The sequence below is a fragment of the Narcine bancroftii genome, chromosome 6 (genome assembly GCF_036971445.1).
Source record: "Narcine bancroftii isolate sNarBan1 chromosome 6, sNarBan1.hap1, whole genome shotgun sequence".
Lineage (NCBI taxonomy): Eukaryota > Metazoa > Chordata > Chondrichthyes > Torpediniformes > Narcinidae > Narcine > Narcine bancroftii.
The window spans coordinates 253,290,076-253,307,779 of record NC_091474.1 but is presented as its reverse complement, the minus strand read 5'-3'; positions in this window follow the sequence as shown (position 1 = coordinate 253,307,779).

Genomic DNA, 17,704 nt, shown 5'->3' with positions numbered 1-17,704 from the left:
AACATAACAATTACAGCATGGAAACAGGCCATTAGGCCCTTCTAGTCCGCATTTCGCATCTCCGCATCTGTCATTGAGCATGATGCATAGGCAGTGGGTTGCCAGTCGTCACATTTTTGCAGAAGAACTGCACTGAGCCCACTATATGATGTGTCAGATACCTTGATGGGTCTCACTGGATCGTAAAACCTCAGAACTGATTCCTCTGGGAGCAGTTTCTTTAGTTTGTTCCATGACTTTTCATGTTCATGATTCCACTCCCATTCTATGTTCTTTTCTGTTCATCTTCTCAATGAAGCCATCTTTTCTGAGAGGTTGGATATGAATTTATCCATAGAGTTGACCATTCCATTAAACCTCTCTACATCCTTTTTGCATTGTGTCCTTGGCATATTCCCAATGGCGGACACCTTTTTGGGATCTGGTATGATGCCCTCACTGCCAATAATATCTCCTACAAATGTTAGTTCTGTCACCCTGAGTGGGCATTTTTTTCTATTCAGCTTCAGGTTTGCTTTCCTTGTTGCTTCCAGCACTTTCCTTCATCTCTCATCATGCTCCATTCTTGTGGTTCTCCAGACTATGATGTCATCCATTGAGAGATCAACTCTGTCCAGGTGCACATAGACCATATGGATAGTTTTGTGATCCACTTCAGGAGCTGAGGCATTTTCGAATGGTCACCTTAGGAATCTGTATCTGCATCTTGCTTCATCCAATTTCAACTGCCAAAATCCTGAGGATGCATGGAATTTGCTGAAAAACTTTGCATTTGCAAACGGTGACATAATTTCTTCACATGTTGGAAGCTTAAAGTGTTCTCTCTTTATTGCTCTGTTTAGATTCCTTGGATCCAGCAAATTCTAAGCTTGTGGCGGTGTGAGCAGTGGAAGAAACACAGCCACCACGTTCAGGGTCGTTAACGACTGTTTTTATCCATATTCAGCGCGTCCCTATAAGGGCAGCATGAGCTCAGTCACCTGGTACATTGTGACGTCACCCTGTCCAGGGTGGGCACTGGAAGGGATGCTGGAGTCAGAGAGAAACCCCTGACGATACCATCTCCTAATGGCTGCCCCGCCACGTGGCGATACAAGCGGGGCCAGTTCGCTATGAGGGTGTGTGCCGCCACACAACCCCCCCCTCCACCAGAACCGGCTACGCATCCTGTTGCTTTGGCGGCCGGCCCCGGCAGTTGTGCATGGCTGTCTGCACTGGCTGTGATAAGTCCAGATGGGCTGCCTTCAGGTGGTCCACCATAAAAAAGTTCCTCTCTCCCTTCAATGCCCAGGGTGAAGGTTCCAGTGCAAGACTTTGTATGGCCCCTTGTACGGATCCTGTAGCAGTGCACCTTGTGGTCCCCTCCGCACGAAAACGAACTGAACCGAGTTGAACTCTTTGGGGAGATGAAACGGCCAAGTGCCGTGTGTGCCAGGGGTGGGGGTGCTAGGGAGGCCAGTCGCCTGCATAGGTCCACCAGCAGTTTTTTGTTGGTGGCTGTGGTGTCATGGTCTGGGCCAAAAAACTCACCTGGCAGAGAAAGCGGTGTACCATAGACCATCTCCGCTGCTGAAGCCTGCAGGTCCTCCTTGGGTGCCATCCTAATCCCGAGGAGGAACTAGGGTAGTTCATCTGCCAAGTCTGGTCCAGAGAGCCTGGACATAAGCGATGCCTTTAGGTGCCTGTGGAACCTCTCCACCAAGCCGTAAGACAGCGGGTGGTATGCTCCGGTGTGGTGGAGCTTGACCCCCAGGAGCTAGTGATGTGCACCGGGACTCCGAAATGGGCAATCCATTGGCTGACAGAGTCCTGGCACATGTCTCCGCGGAGGCCTCCTTAATCGGGATGGTCTCCTTAATCGGGACGGCTGTGGCCTGATCCACCACTGTGAGGAGGTAATGAGCCTCCTTGGGCACCAGCAGGGGCTCGGTGACATCAACATGGATGTGTTGGAATCTGCGAACCGCCGGGTCAAAGTTTTGGATGGGGGCTCGCGTGTGTTGCTGGGCATTAGAGGTCTGGCACCTGGTACAGTTCCTGGCCAGTTCCGCCACCTCCTTCTTCAGCCAGTGCCACACAAACCGCTCCTCGACCATCTTCACGGTTGTCTCTACCGCTGGGTGAGCGAGGACGTGGATCAGACTGAAGACCTTCACCTTCCAGTACGGCAGGACCACTGGGTGCAGTGTACCTGTTGAGACATAGCAGAACAATGTGTCCGGGCTGCTGGGCACCCGCACATCCTTGAGTTTGAGGCCCGAGATGGCAGTCCGCAAGGCCTGTGTCTCCGCATCGTTCCTCTGTGCCTGAGTCAGTTGCTTGTAATCCAGGCCGGGTGCGACAGTGTTGATGGCTGGATGGGAGAGCATATCTGCCACTACATTGTCCTTGCTGGCCCTGTGTCAGATGACGGTCGTGAACTCAGACACGTACGAGAGGTGATCCTGCTGTCTGGCGGACCTTGGCCATCGCCAGTGCTTGAGTGAGGGGCTTGTGATCCATGAAGGCTGTGAATGGCCTGCCCTCGAGGAAGTAGCGGACATGGCGGATGGCCAAATACAGCGCCAGAAGCTCCTGGTTGAAGGAGCTGTATTTGAGCTCCAGTGGGGACAGCTGCTTGCTGAAAAAGGCCAGCGGGTGCCATTGTCCATTGAGCCACTGTTCCAGGAACACTCCCCACTGCCGTAGCAGAGACGTCCACGGAGAGCACCGTGTGCGCCTCCAGCCGTGGGTGCACCAGCAGTGTGGTGCTGGCTAGAGCCTCCTTTGTCGCGAAGAAAGCTCTGTCCGCCTCCTCTGACCACGATAAAGTCTTTTCTTTGGTGGCCATGAGCGCAAACAATGGGCGCATGGTGTGTGCAGCTCCGGGGATGAAACGATGGTAAAAGTTCACCATCCCCGCAAAATCTTGGAGGCCTTTCAGGGTGGAGGGTTTGGGGAATCGTTGAACAGCCGCTACCTTCTCCGGCACTGGCACAGCCCCAGCAGGTGAAATGGTGTGCCCCAGGAACTGGAGGGACTCCTTGCCAAACTGGGATTTGGCCGCGTTGACCATGAGGCCAAAGTCCGCCAGCCGGGCAAAGAGTGTGCGGAGGTGAGCTTTGTGTTCGTCGCGGTTGCGACTGGCAATGAGAATATCGTCCAGGTAAATGAACACAAAGTCCAGGTCTTTTCCAACCGTGTCCAGGAGGCGCTGGAACGTTTGGGCCACATTCTTTAGTCCGAAGGGCATACTCAGGAACTTGAAGAGGCCGAAAGGGTGATAATGGCCATCTTACCCATGTCATCTGGATGCACCGGGATCTGATGGTATCCCTGCACAGTTGGCGGAGAAGTTCTGTATGTGGGGCACCGGGTACCTGTCAGGGTTGGTTGCATCATTCAACCGACGGTAGTCCTCGCTAGGCCTCCAGCCCCCAGTTGATTTCGGGACCATATGGAGCGGCGATGCCCAGGTGCTGTCCAAGCTCCAGACGATTCCCAGATCCTGGAGCCTGGAAAACTCCTCCTTTGACTGCTGGAGCTTCTCGGGCGTCAGCCGTCTGGGTCTAGCATGCAGCGGGGGGCCCTGTGTGGCGATATGGTGGAAGACCCCATGCTGGGGCAGGGCGGCGTTGAACCGTGGCTCTAAGATGACGGGGAATTGAGGATCTTGTCAAGCTCATCCCTGGCGGCGGCTATGGCGGCGAATTCGGGCCTGCGGGATTCTGCTGTGACCAATTGGGTGGAGTGAAACGTTCGGGCGTTGACCAGCCTTTTCCCCTTCATGTCAACCAGTAGGCTGTGAGCTCTCAGGAAGTCGGCCCCTAACAGTGCGGTGCCCACAGAGGCTAGGACGAACCTCCAGTGGAACTTCTCCTTCCCGATCTAGATCTGTGCCCTACGGGTCCCGTAGGTCCTGATGGTGGAGCCGTTGGCCACCCACAGGGTTGGATCTCAAGATTGGGTATGATTCTCTAATGCCATGGGGGGAAGGACACTGAGCTCAGCCCCTGTGTCCACCAGGAATCGGCAGCCGGTGGATCTGAGTGTCACATGAAGGAGGCTGTTTGTGTAGCCAGCCGTCGCAGCCATCAACGGAGACTGGCCTGGTCATTTCCCTAAAACCAGCAGGGCTGATGGCACTTACGGGCTTGTGCTCCCCAGCGCTGGTAGTAGAAGCACCAGGTTGACTGGCCTTCCTTTGGCTTGGTCTTCGGAGCGGCTTGCGGTTGGCTGGCTCCTGGTTGTGCCACCTGGTTGAGGGCTACCTCGTTCTCCCTCTTCGTGCTCCAGAGGGCATCCACACGGGCTGCTGCTCTCTTCGGGTTCGAGAAGTCTTCATCTGTGAGGAGCAGCTGGATGTCCTCCAGCATCTGTTCCAGGAATATCTAGCGGAAGAGAAAACCAGGCTTGTGTTCTTCTGCCAGGGCCTGCATTTTGTCCATCAGCCCTGACTTACTACGGTCCCCAAGCCCATCTAGGTGAAGAAGCCTGGAAGCCCATTGCTGGGGTTAGCCCGAAAGTTCCAAGTAGCAGGTCTTTGAGGGCGGTGTACTTGCCCATAGCCATGGGATGGATGTCGTCCACCCTTGCTGCCGTATCTTGGTCCAGAGCACTCACGACATGATAGAACATCATGGCGTCTGAGGAGGTGTTGAGGAGTTGAAATTGTGCTTCCGCCTGCCCGAACCACGTTCTCGGTCGGTGGGTCCAAAAGGGGGGAAGCTTGACGGAGACAGCGTTAACCTCTGCTGAATCCATGGTGTTTTGAGTCCAGAAAAACGTCTGGGCCCGTTGGGATCACCACTGTGGCGGTGTGAGCAGTGGAAGAATCACAACCACCATGTTGAGGGTCGTTAACGACTATCTTTATCTAAATTCAGCGCGTCCCTATAAGGGCAGCAGAAGCTCAGTCACCTGGTGCATTGTTAAGTCATAATCGTGTGGCGATACAAGCGAGGCCGGTTCGCCATGAGGGTGTGCGCCGCCACAAGCTTTCCATTCTTTTTGTCCACAACAATGAGTGAATTCACCCACTCCATTAGCTCATCCAATGAATCATGTTCAGGCTTTCCATCCTGTCAACTCTACTTTTAGTTGCTTTTGAAGTTCAAATGGAACTTTTTTGCATGGATGTATTATCAGTGGCAAACATTTATCCACTCTGATCGTGTGTTCTCCTGGAAGGCAGCCTAGGCCCTGAAATAGGTCATTGTACTTCTTTTTTTTATTTAATTTTTTTATTTTTCACACCATGAACCATATTGACCAAAATACACACAAACATTTCCCTCTTGAATATACACAGTGTCATTTTCTCCACATTTCCCCCCTCCCTTCCCTCCCTCATTCCCACTCCCCTCCCCACCCACTCAACGTTCAACCTATATGATACATTAAACCCATTAAACAATGTCGTCACACAATGAAAATAAACAAGAAAATTGTGTCTTCTCCTTTTACATACTGGGTCAGGTCATTTCGTCTTCTCCTTCTGTCATTTTAGGCGGTGGAGGTCTGCAGAAGGACCTCTCTGTTGTGTTTCATGTATCGTTCCCAAATTTGTTCGAATACTGTGATGTTATTTTTTAAATTATATGTTATTTTTTCTAATGGAATACATTTATTCATTTCTATGTACCATTGTTGTATTCTCAGGCTATCTCCTGATTTCTAGGTTGACATTATACATTTTTTTGCTACAGCTAAGGCTACCATAATAAATCTTTTTTGTGCTTCATCCAAATTGAGGCCTAATTCTTTACTTCTTATATTACTTAGAAGAAAGATCACTGGATTTTTTGGGATGTTGCTTTTTGTGATTTTATTTAATACCTGATTTAGATCTTCCCAAAGCTTTTCCACTTTCTCACATGCCCAAATTCCATGTACTGTTGTTCCCGTTTCCTTCTTACAGCGAAAACGTCTGTCTGATACTGTTGGGTCCCAGTTATTTAATTTTTGGGGCATGATATATAGCCTATGTAACCAATTATATTGTATCATGCATAACCTCGTGGAACCATATAACCATTTACAGCACAGAAACAGGCCAGTTCGGCCCTTCTAGTCCGTGCTGAACATCTTCTCCCACCCAGTCCCACTAACCTGCATTCAGCCCATAACCCTCCACACCTATCCTGTTCATATATCTATCCAACATTTCCTTGAATATTACCATCGATCTCACTTCTTCCCCTTATACTTTTGAATACCTCTATCAAATCACCCTTCAACCTTCTTTGCTCCAGGGAATAAAGCCCCAGCCTGCTCAACCTTTCCCTATAACTCAAACCCTGAAACCCTGGCAACATTCTCTTAAACCTCTTCTCTGTTCTGTTTATATTTCCTGCAATTCAGTGACCAAAACTGCACAGAATATTCCAAATTTGGCCTCATCAATGCCTTATACAATTTCAACATAACATCCCAACTCCTCTGTTCTATACTCTGATTTATAAATGCCTTCTTCACCACCCTATCCACATGTGATTCAACTTTCAGGGAATTATGTACCATGATGCCCAAATCTCTTTGTTCCACTGCACTCCTCAATTGTTCACCATTTAACATGTATGGCCGGATTTGATTATTCCTACCAAAATGTAGCACTTCACATTTATCAGTATTAAACTTCATCTGCCATCTTCCAGCCCACTCTTCTAACTGTCCTATATCACCCTGTAAGCTTTGATAATCTTCCTCACTGTTCACAACACCACCAACCCTTGTATCATCTGCAAATTTACTAATCCAATTTACCACCCTATCATCTAGCTCGTTAATATATATAACAGCAGTGGACCCAGTACTGATCCCGGAGGCACTCCACTCATCACCGGCCTCCAGTTCTATAAATAATTTTCCACCACCACTCTCTCGCATCTCCCACCCAACCATTTCTGAATCCATTTCACTACTTCATTAATACCTAATGCTTCCACCTTCCTTATTAACCTCTCATGGGGAACCTTGTCAAAAGCCTTACTAAAGTCCAGATAAACAACATCCACCACCTTCCCCTTATCAACCTTTTTAGTAACCTCCTCGAAAAACTCTACAAGATTTGTTAGATATGATCTATCACGTACAAAACCATGCTGACTACTCCGAAACAAATCCTGTCTTTCTAAATAGTTGCATATAACATCTCTAAGAACACTTCCCATTAATTTACCGTTTATTGTATTTCTCATAGTTCCGGAGCATAGCTTTTCCCATGTTTCATTCTTTATTCCTTTCACAAGAGATAACTTTTCCTTTAGAGAATGGGAGAGAAAAGGGATCAAAAGAATAGAAAATTGTTTTTCGGGAAATAAATTATTATCTTTTGAACAAATGAAGGACAAATATGGTATAACTCACTGTACAATGTTTGCATACCACCAACCTACTTGAAGGACAAATTGGGAAGCAGGCTGAGGTTCCCAGAAGGAAGCAGTTTTGAATATGTGATTACAGACACAATGATAATTAAAAGATTTATAACAAACATGTACATCAAACTGCAAGAGAAAGAGAACGAGGAAACAAGCTGTAAACCCAAACAAAAATGGGAACAAGATCTAAACATAAAGGTCATTGTACTTCTTCATGAGTTCATCACAGACTGTCTCTCCTTCACTTTCCACAACGAGGAATTTTTTTTAACCAGGTTCAGTTTCTCACAGGCTGTTAAACCTAGTATGGCCTGTAGATCCTTTGGTTCCACGATGAATGCTGGCATGTGCTCTTTGTCTTTATATTTCACTTTGACCATGCATTCTCCTTGCACTGGTATATTGGTACCTGAATATCCTGTCACCTTCACTATGAATCTTTGGTCTGGGTCTAAGCTTCTTAAAATCAGTCTCTGATATTACATTAATTTGTGCTCCAGTATCCAATTTAACTGGAATGCATGTCATTCACTTTCATTCTTAGCATCAGTCTTTGTTTTTCTTTCTTGTTTTCAGTCACAGCATCTACATCGAATTCCTCGATCTCCCTTTCATCGACTGCATGAACCTTGCTTTGTTGCACTTGGTTCCTACAGCAACAGGTATAATGTTTGCTTTTGTTGCACATTTCGCATGTTTTACCATATGCTGGACATTTTTGGGTAGGTGTGTACTGCATCGACAACAGGGCTTTCAATTTTCCCTTTCATTTTTGTTCGCTGGCCTCGCCTCTCTTTCCACTTTGGTGCATGTTGTAGCGAGTTTCACGGAACAGCTCTTTTGTCTGCAATTTTACAGTTTCAGTAGCCCTACAGAGTGCTATGGCTTTTTACAGGTCTAGATTTTGCTCTCTTAGCAGTCTTTCCCTTAGACTATTATCTGGAATACCACACGCAAGTCTGTCTTTTATCAGCGAGTTGGTCAGTTCACCAAATTCACCCGTTTTGTTTCTGTTTCTCTATTCAGTCACATACTGATTAATACTTTCTTCTGTTTTCAGTACACATGAAAAATCTTGCCTCTCAAACATTATGTTACTTTAGGGATGCAGTATGCCTCAAACTGTTCCATTATCTTTTCCAGTTTCATTTTGTCTCCTTCAGCAGAAAATGTGAAGTTATTATACACGTCCAGAGCTTCATCACCCACAACATGAAAGAAAACTGACACTTTCACTTTATCACTTTTCTCGTCAGCTCCAAATGCCACTAAATATAATCCAAAATTTTGTTTGAATCTGCTCCAATTTTCAGCCACATTACCTGTCAGCTGAAGTTTTGCTGGTGGATGTAATCCTTCCATTTTTCACTGTTAGTTTCTCTTCACTGATCAGTTGCTGACTTTAGATTTTACCTTTTAAAGTATTTCCTTCTAATTTCCTTAATCCCACTTCTGACACTATGTTTCATGTGTGAGTTCTTAGACAACACATGGATGAAGGAAAAGGTTCTTTACTTTAAAGTTGTTTTAAGAAGCCCATGAGGCCTACCATAAAGCTGCAAGCCTCCATTACAGCTCTGACATATTCCAATCAAACCGTAAGGCTTTTCAACCACGCCATCATTGCAGTAATGTTTGGGACAAAGACACTTTTTTCCTTCACTTGCCCTTCTGCTCCACAGTTTTAAATTTGTAATCAAACATTTCACATGAGATTGGACTGCAGATTCCAGATTTTATTCAGGGTGATTTGTAGACATTTTGGTTTGACCTTGTAGAAATGACAGCCCTTTTTCTAGATGGTCCCCTCGTTTCAGGGCCTGTGATGTTTGGTATATTTGGTTTCACGGGTGTATGTGAGTCCTCGGGGGTGTATAATTGCTGTATCGGGGCAGGTGTGAGGGAGCTGGGCTTTGCTGCGAAACTTTGGGTCATCTTTGAAGTCTCGTTGCCATTTTTCAATGTGACGACCAGAGTTCATAGACAATGGGTGCTGGAATAGGCCATTCGGCCCTTCAAGCCAATGCCACCATTCACAGGGATCATGGCTGATGATCTACAATCAGTTCCCTGCTCCTGCCTTCTCCCCTCGTCCTTGGACTCTGCCATCTTTACAAGTTGTGCCAATGGAAGTGAAAGAGGCCAAAAAACTAGGATCAAACAGTACAGACACCTCAGCCACCCCAAGGATTCCCAAGACCAACAGTTGGAGCATCATTAAGATGTACTGGTGAACTCAGTGATCACCCAGGGACCGGAATTCCAAGGAAGGCCTCCACTGCTGACGACACCAGAATTCCCATCATAATGACGCATGTCCGACAGATCAGAAACACTCTTCAGGAGGCAGGTGTGTCAAAGATGACTGTCCACAGAAGACCTCCTGCACAGAAAGACAGAACCTGCAGGGCAAAATGTCAAAGCACAGAAACAGAACGGCCAGGTTACAGTTTGCCAGGAAGTGTTGAGAAGAGTCTGCAGAATTCTGGAACAAGATGGGGAAGATGAGACCAAGATGACCCTGGATCAGACTGCAGGCCAGATCAATGTGGAGGCCAAGATCCAACACAAACCACCTTCGCCAGGGTTTGGCATCTTGCAGGCCTACAGGCTCTACAGGCTCTACATGCCTACAGGCTCTGTTCATGAAGTCTTCCCCACAATGGTGGGTCCGTGTCTGTATCTGGGTCAAGGTGGGTCGAGGGTGGGTCTGTGTTTGGGTGAAGGAGGGTCCATGTCAGTGTCCATGTCTGGGTGAGGGTGGGTCTGTGTCCTGGATGGGGTGGTTCCGTGTCCATGTCTAGGACGGGGTGAGGGTGGGTCTATCTCCGTGTCCGTGTCTGGGTGAGGGTGAGTCCGTGACTGGATGAGGATGGGTCCGTGTCCATTTCTGGGACAGGGTGAGGGTGGGTCCGTGACTGAGGCTGTGCCTCACCCTGGCTGAACTTCAGATGAATGTGACCATCCTGGCGTCTCCATCCACCATCCCTGTCCGCCCTGACCCCAGTGAGGCTGCAGCCAGGAGCTGGGCTGGGGAGCAGCAGGAGGGTCAGACCCATGTTTAACAGCTGCTGGGGAAGATGTGGCCCATTCAGCTGCTGGTGCCTCGTCCACCTGGCAGCTGGGCCATTTCAAAGCTGGGAAACATTCCCCCCTGCCATCCCCCCCCAATCCCACCCCGCCCCCCACACTCTGCACTCTCCCACTTCCTTTTATCTGGGTGTCTTTTCTGTGGGAAGACGTTTCATGTTTCAGTTCACTCTTCCCTCACCCTGGGATGAATGTTAAACCCATGATCACTTCCTCTTTCATCTTGCAATCTGAAAATAGAGTGGCGTTGTCCTCAGGGCAAAGTTCGGTTCGTGTCAGTAAACCACAGCGCTGCAGGGGTCTGCAGGTCACACAATGCACTTTATATAGCAGGTGGATAACCGACATTTCGGGCGCCAGCATTTCGCAAGGTGGCAGCTCCTTCCCCACTCTCACCCTCCTCAACATTTCCCTTTCACCCATGTCCTCTCGTTCTTGTGGCGTGAATACCAGGCCCACCAGTGGGAATACTGGGCTTCATGGTAGGAATACTGGCCCCATGATGAGATTTCTAGCCCCAGTGGTGCGAATACCAGGCTCAGCAGCAGGAATACCAGGTTCCATGGTGGGATTACCGGCTCCAGCGGCGGAAAACCCGGGCACAGCAGCGGGAATACCAGGCTCAGTGGCGGGATTACTGGGCCCATTGTGGGAATACCGGGCCCAATGGTGGGAAGCTGGGACTATAAAACCTGGGCTAGGGAGATGAATAAATCAGTCTCAACTTTACTTCCACCATGTGTGACGTTCTTTTCTCGCTCTGCCGTAGCGTCTCGCTACAAATGTCATTCTCCGATACTTCAGTGAATAAAGTCCTCACCTATTCAACTTTTCCCTTGCCCTTCAAGTCCCAGCAACATCATTGTAAATTTTGTTTCTGCTCCTTCTTTGGCTTGGCTTCGCGGACGAAGATTTATGGAGGGGGTAAATGTCCACGTCAGCTGCAGGCTCGTTTGTGGCTGACAAGTCCGATGCGGGACAGGCAGACACGGTTGCAGCGGTTGCAGGGGAAAATTGGTTGGTTGGGGTTGGGTGTTGGGTTTTTCCTCCTTTGCCTTTTGTCAGTGAGGTGGGCTCTGCGGTCTTATTCAAAGGAGGTTGCTGCCCGCCAAACTGTGAGGTGCCAAGATGCACGGTTTGAGGCGATATCAGCCCACTGGCGGTGGTCAATGTGGCAGGCACCAAGAGATTTCTTTAGGCAGTCCTTGTACCTTTTCTTTGGTGCACCTCTGTCACAGTGGCCAGTGGAGAGCTCGCCATATAACACGATCTTGGGAAGGCGATGGTCCTCCATTCTGGAGACGTGACCCACCCAGCGCAGCTGGATCTTCAGCAGCGTGGACTCGATGCTGTCGACCTCTGCCATCTCAAGTACTTCGACGTTAGGGATGAAAGCGCTCCAATGAATGTTGAGGATGGAGCGGAGACAACGCTGGTGGAAGCGTTCTAGGAGCCGTAGGTGATGCCGGTAGAGGACCCATGATTCGGAGCCGAACAGGAGTGTTGGTATGACAACGGCTCTGTATACGCTTATCTTTGTGAGGTTTTTCAGTTGGTTGTTTTTCCAGACTCTTTTGTGTAGTCTTCCAAAGGCGCTATTTGCCTTGGTGAGTCTGTTGTCTATCTCATTGTCGATCCTTGCATCTGATGAAATGGTGCAGCCGAGATAGGTAAACTGGTTGACCGTTTTGAGTTTTGTGTGCCCGATGGAGATGTGGGGGGGCTGGTAGTCATGGTGGGGAGCTGGCTGATGGAGGACCTCAGTGCTCCAATCTTGTTGAAAAAGTAAATGGCTAAAATCTGCAGACACTTTGATGAAGGCTCAGGCCTGAAGCATTCCTGATCTCTGCTACATAACGTGCGTCATTTGGCCGGCGGGTTTCTCCAACGTTGTTTGTACTTCAACCATGGCGTCTGCAGACTGTTGTCCTTAATATTTATTTTCACAACATTAAACCCCTCTCGCACTGTACACAGAGAGAGCACTGTTTCATCGTCACACCTGTGAATAGCTGAGGGGTTCCTGACAACGGTCAACGTGTGAATACTGGACGTCAGATGCTCAGGGGCCTGGACAGGCTGGTGTGGAGACAATGAACATCTTCACTGTCATGTACAGTGTCCAGATGCACTGGGACATTTGGACGGAAAAGTGGCAGATGGAGTTCAATCCAGATCAGTGTGAGATGATGTATTTGGACGAACAAACCAAGAGGATGAGTCCAGGGTTAATGGTCGGTTACTGAAGGGTGTGGATGAACAAAGCAACCATGGGGTCCAAATCCATATATCCCTCAAGGTCACCATACAGGTTGATAGAATAGTCAAGAAGGCCTATGGGATGCTGGGCTTCATTAATAGAGGATTGAGTTCAGGAATAGAGAGGACATGTTACAGCTCTACAAATCTCTGGTGAGACCCCACTTAGAGAATTGTGTTCAGTTCTGGTCACCTCATTACAGGAAGGATGTGGAAGCTGTGGAGAGGGGGCAGAGGGGATTTCCCAGGACGTTGCCTGGATTGGAAAATAAATGAGGCCAGGTGAGCAGAGCTGGGACTTTTCTCTCTGGAGTGTAGAAGGACGAGAGGAGACTTGATGGAGGTCGACAAGATTCTGAGAGGCATAGACAGGGTGGATGGCCAGCGCCTGTTTCCCAGGGCAGGATCAGCAAACGCCAGAGGATGTGTGTACAAAGTGAAGGGAGGGAAGTTTAGGGGAGACATCGGGTGGGGGGGAGTTTTTTACACAGAGAGTTGTGGGGGCATGGAATGCCTCGCCGGGGGGTGGTGGTGGAGGCTGGAACACTGGGGGCATTTAAGAGAATCTGAGACAGACATATGGATGGAAGGAAAATAGAGGGTTACAGGGTAGTGAGGGAGGGAAAGGTTAGGTTGTTGAGGAGGTTTATATAGTTTGGCACAACATTGTGGGCTGAAAGGCCTGTCCTGTGCTGGAATGTTCTATGTTCTACATATGTAGTAAAATTCATAACTACAATAATTTACATGAAATCACCCCAGTACAAATGTACATATTAGTGTGTGTGTGTGTGTGTGTGTGTGTGTGTGTGTGTGTGTGTGTGTGTGTGTGTGTGTGTGTGTGTGTGTGTGTGTGTGAGTGAGTGAGCGTGGGCCTGTGCCTGTGAAGCTGTGCTGATCACTACCCGATCCGCGTGGTTCAGCGCAAACGACCGTTATTAAACCCACTGAATTTCTGTTTCATTCTCTCCTGGTGCTTTGGGACTGGTCTCAGCCGCCAGCCACTCTCTAGCCCTTTCTCTGCTCCCCTTCTTCCTGTTGTTGTCTCCCCCTCTCCCTGGCCCCTGCCCAGTTCTTCTCTCCAGCCTCTCCCTGGCCTCCCCCGGCCCCTCTTCCCAGCTTCTCCCCGGCCCCTCACCCCAGCCTCTCCCTGGCTTCTTCCCAGCCCCTGTCCTTGGCCCCTCCTCCTGGCCTCTCCCTGCCTCCCCCTGTTCCCTGTCCCCAGCTCCTCCTCCTGGCCTCTCCCAGCCTCTCCCCGGCCCCTAAGCAGCCTCTCCCTGGCCCCTCAGCAGCCTCTCCCCGGCCCCGTCCCCAGCCCCCTGTCCCCAGCCCCTCTCCCCAGCCTCTCCCTGGCCCCTTCCCCAGCCTCTCCTCGGCCCCATCCTCAGCCACACCTCCCGGTCTCTCCCCAGCCTTTCCCCAGCCCTGTCCCCAGCCGCTCACCCCAGCCTCTCCCCGGCCCCTTCCCAGCCTCTCCCCAGCCCCTATCCTCAGCCCCTCTCCTCAGCCCTTCTCCCCAGCCTCAACCGGCCCCTCTCCCCGGCCCCTTCCCAGCCTCTCCCCAGCCCCTATCCTCAGCCCCTCTCCTCAGCCCTTCTCCCCAGCCTCAACCGGCCCCTCTCCCCAGCCCCTCTCCCCAGCCTCTCCCCGGCCCTGTCCCCAGCCCCTCTCAGCCCCTCTCCTCAGCCCCTCTCCCCAGCCTCAACCGGCCCCTCTCCCCGGCCCCTTCCCCGGCCCCTTCCCTAGCCTCTCCCCAGCCCCTCTCTCCAGCCCCTCTCCCCGGCCCCTTCCCCAGCCCCTTCTCCCAGCCTCTCCCTGCTTGCACCTGCTCTGATTGATGAGAGTGTCATGGAGCAGCTGTTGAGCTCCGCTGCTTGGTTGCTGTTCAGCCAGTTGCGGGCAGGGACGATGCCGGCCCTGTGGCTGCTGCGCTCTCTCCTTGTGGGCCTGCTGCGAAGCAAGCTTCTCCGCTCCACTCTTCAGTTGGTCAGGAAGCGGCTGGGTTTGCTGGGCTCCCGCCTCGCCCCCCTGCTCCAGAGGGCTTGGGGTTGCCTCAGGTCAGCCCGCACTAGGAACGCCCTCCTCTCCTGCGTGCTGTGCGTGCTGGACACGCAGAAGCGGGACGGGGACCGCTGAGACACCCGCCCGCCACGCGTCCAGGGCGGGGGGAGGGGCTTCAAGAAGATGGAGCGGCCAGCCCCCTGGATTTTGACCTCCTCGTGGAGCGGACCAGAGCCCGACTCTGTGTGGGCTGGGCCAGGACTTGGAACAGATGGACTTCCAAGCTGCTTCAGAAAGGTGCCTGGCTGGAGCCCAGCAACAGGTGAGATACAGGCGGGACCCACCGGGCAGATAACATCAGATCACATAATCGGGTACCGATTCGGGCTCAGGAAGGGCGTCGATGAGAGAGAAAGAGGGCAGACAAGATTTATGCTGAGGATGTTGTCGGGGTTTGAAGAGCAGAGGGTTAAACAGGTCAGGTCAGATGTTCTCAACCTTTCTCTTCCCACTCACACGTCACCTTAAGTAACCCCTCTGCCATCAGTGTCTGTGATTAGTAAGGGGTTGTTTAAGGTGGGATGTAGGAGGGAAGGGAAGGTTGAGAATCACTGCTCTAGACCCAATTGTGACTGAAATATTTTGTTTGAGAAAATTGTCGCTGGCTTATTTCCCGTGGAGTTCTGAAACCGTGCACATAACGAGTCAATGAGGGGCAATTAAAACGTGGGTTTCAAACCGTTTCTTCCCACTTTTAGCAACCATTCACTAATCACAGACCCCGACGGCAGAGGGATTACTGAACGTGGAGGGTGAGTGGGAAGAAAAAGGTTGGGAACCACTGTATTGCTTGGAGCGTAGAAGAATCGGGGAGATTTGATCGAGGTATTTGACAGAGTAAATGTAGCTCGGCTTCTTCCACTGAGGGTGGGTGAGATACAAACCAGAGGTCATGGGTTAAGGGTGAAAGGGGAAAGGTTTAGGGGGAACTTCTTCACACAGAGACGGGTGGGGGTGTGGAATGAATGCAGACTCACTTTTAACATTTAAGAGGAGCTGGGACAGGGACATGGATGGAGACGTGAACGTGGATGGTTTGGACAGGGACGTGGACAGGGACGTGGACAGGAGGGGTCTTGGATGGGTGCAGGTCAATGGGACAAGGCAGAATTCAGGAAGTTTAGCAGAGAGGGGCTGTTTCTACATTGTCATGTAATCTGATTCCAAATGACCACACCAGGCACAGAGCTGTGTGTGGGCCTCCCTGGGAGCCGGAAACTCTCTCGTCCCCCTCCCCCCAACCCTCCGCTACACACACTACTGCCAGGCCCAAGCATATGTGTTCAGCATCCAGCTGAGAGAGTGACCTTGTGGAGCATGACTTAGCCTCTGGATGGTTAAATCTCTGCCCTACAGCCTGGTTCAGTGATGCCACTTGACTTCGCGTCAGTACACCCCCTCCCTCTATCTTGATCGGTTTTGACCCTCGCTCCCCACAATGTGAGGCTCCCTCAGCTCTCCCTCACTGGTTGTCTCCATCAGAACTACCCACCAATTCGACAAATCTCTGGTGAGACCACACTTAAAAGAATTGTGTTCAGTTCTAGTCACCTCATTACAGGAAGGATGTGGAAGCTGTGGAGAGGGGGCAGAGGAGATTTACCAGGATGTTGCCTGGATTGGGAAACAGGTCTTGTAAGGCCAGGTTAGCAGAGCTAGGACTTTTCTCTCTGGAGCATAGAAGGATGAGAGGAGACTTGATGGAGGTCGACAAGATTCTGAGAGGCATAGATAGGGTGGACGGCCAGCGCCTGTTTCCCAGGCCAGGATCAGCAAACACCAGAGGACGTGTGTACAAAGTGAAGGGAGGGAAGTTTAGGGGAGATGTCAGGGGGACGTTTTTTTACACAGAGAGTTGTGGGGGCCTGGAATGTCTCACCGGGAGTGGTGGTGGAGGTTGGAACATTGGGGGCATTAAAGAGTCTTAGACAGACACATGGATGAAAAGAAAATAGATGATTATGGGATAGGGAAAGCTTGGTATTTTTTTTAAGGCATACATGGGTTAGCACAACATGGAGGGCCGAAGGACCTCTCCTTTGCTGTAATGTTTTAAAAACATAACTCCAATATTGAGGGGATGGGTGATGGGCATGAGAGGGAGCTGGGTGGGTAAGGGGATTTGTGAACGATGGGGGATGGGTGGGCTATGGGGGGTGGTGGTTGAAGCGAGGGTGGGGGTAGTGGGTGATGGGTGAGGCAAGGATAGGTGCTGATGGGGGAAGGGAAGGCAATGGGGGTGGTTGGCGATGGGGAGTGGATGGTGTGAGGATGCTTGCTGATGGAGGGGAGGGTGCATTAGGATCCTGAGAGGCCCCCTTGTCCCCCTGCCCATGTCTCCCTGATCCCATGTCCCCCCCATCCCCCTCCCCCATGTCCCTGTTCCTGGTCCACCTGCCCGTGTCACCCTGTTCCCATGCCCCTGTTCCCATGCCCCTGACTCCCTGTCCCCCGTCCCTGTCCCTCGTCCCTGTCCCCTGTCCCTGTCCCTGTCCCCCTGTCCCCTGTCCTCTTGTCCCCTGTTCCCCGTCCCCCTGTCACCGTGTCCCCCTGTCCCTGTATCTCCCTGTCCCATGTGCCTCTCATTATGCTGTCTTCCCCTCTAGGACCCAGCCATCAGTGGTGGGCTGTCCTCCCGCCCTGGAATCTGCCCCCCTGCTGGAATGCAGCAAGAATGTCCTGGCCAGGAGGTGCCTTGCAAGTCCCAAATGGTGAGTCCTGGCTGGCTGTGGGGAAGGAATGTATGTCCATGGTTTCCCCTGGAATGGAGGGGGAGGGGGAGGGGGCTGGCTGACGGTGACCATGAGGCACAGGCAGGAATGTTTCCTCACCACATCCAAGATGAGCTTCTCCAAGGGTGGTGGTGGGGGGTGGGGGGGATGGCGAGGTTACGGGAAGCCCAAAGAATCCCTTGGTGAGGGACTACAGCATCC